We start from the raw sequence: 1,108 nt of genomic DNA, 5'->3' as shown, positions 1-1,108 counted from the left end.
AGCTGGGTCTACAGATTTGGAGCCAGGAAATAGTCTCAGCTGCTCTTCTCCCATAATGCTTTATGATGTGGCCTATTTGAGTGGACATTAGATCAAGGCAGACTTTACAGTGCATGGAAATGGCACGTTCCACATTTTCAGACATACCCAGAAATTATTTTACAATGGTATATATTGGGGTGTTATCATCCACAAGGAAAAAAAAAACCATGGTGATCACAGAGTTTAGCAACATATATCCTTTTACTCAGAAAAATATCTATAGTAACATTCTGAGTCTTACTATCAGGAGAATGTTGTGTATCTTGCATAAATTCTGCAGAAGGTGGTCTGATATTTTCCATTTTAAATCTCCATTTTTTGCTATTTCATAGTGTTTGTATTTATCAATGTCAAATATGTTGAAATTTAAGAAGCCATAATGTGTTGCTTTCTTCATTATATGAGAACAGTCAAGAAAGTAATATAAAAGTTGAAACTTCCATAGGCAGCAACTCTGAAAGGATTAGAGGATGTATTTCCATAGATTAATTATGCATATTAATTACACATATTAATGCACATATTAATTTTATGTGCATTTTCGGACTTCTCTCAAATATAGAACCATATCCCATATGACAAAGAAAGCAGCAGTAGCTTTTCTCTGATCAGAGCCAATAAAATGAATAATTCTCCTCCTTATTCTTGTAATGCAGTTGAATTTCTTATTTTTGTTGTAAAGTTATCTGTAAACCATTTCTGAATTGAATAGTTTGAAATCTGCATAGAAGTCCTCATGTTCAAGTTTATTGCCTATGAGGAAAAAAAAATGTCTATTTGATGTACATTTTTGGTCTGCTGTAGAAAATGGCAAAGTGATGGCAATTAGTAATGTCCAGGTATAGATCATTGTGAAGGTGATGCATGTTCTGGAATATGGAGCTATAACTCTTCTTCACACTCAGGAATTTCAATCAATTGCCATGAACAGGAGCATTCAGTGGCCCAACTCATTTGCCCATCAATCCTGTACTTCATGGACTTATCCGAGGCCCAAAATAGAGTAACAGCCATGTACCCATGCATATGCATGCCCAGGAGGCCTATACCAGCCCCAAGCGAGTGC

At 35.6% G+C, this 1,108-nt stretch overlaps 1 pseudogene; it reads right to left on the bottom strand.

Moving 5' to 3' along the window:
- Positions 1-259: 259 nt before the first annotated feature.
- Positions 260-908, bottom strand: LOC124095113 (dual specificity protein phosphatase CDC14B-like; annotated as a pseudogene).
- Between the last annotated feature and the right edge of the window lie 200 nt (positions 909-1,108).

Source organism: Marmota monax, unplaced genomic scaffold (genome assembly GCF_021218885.2).
Source record: "Marmota monax isolate L192 unplaced genomic scaffold, Marmota_monax_Labrador192_F-V1.1 WCK01_AAM20220418_F8-fsc00435, whole genome shotgun sequence".
In the NCBI taxonomy this organism is placed as follows: Eukaryota; Metazoa; Chordata; class Mammalia; order Rodentia; family Sciuridae; genus Marmota; species Marmota monax.
This window is presented reverse-complemented; position numbering and strand designations above follow the sequence as displayed.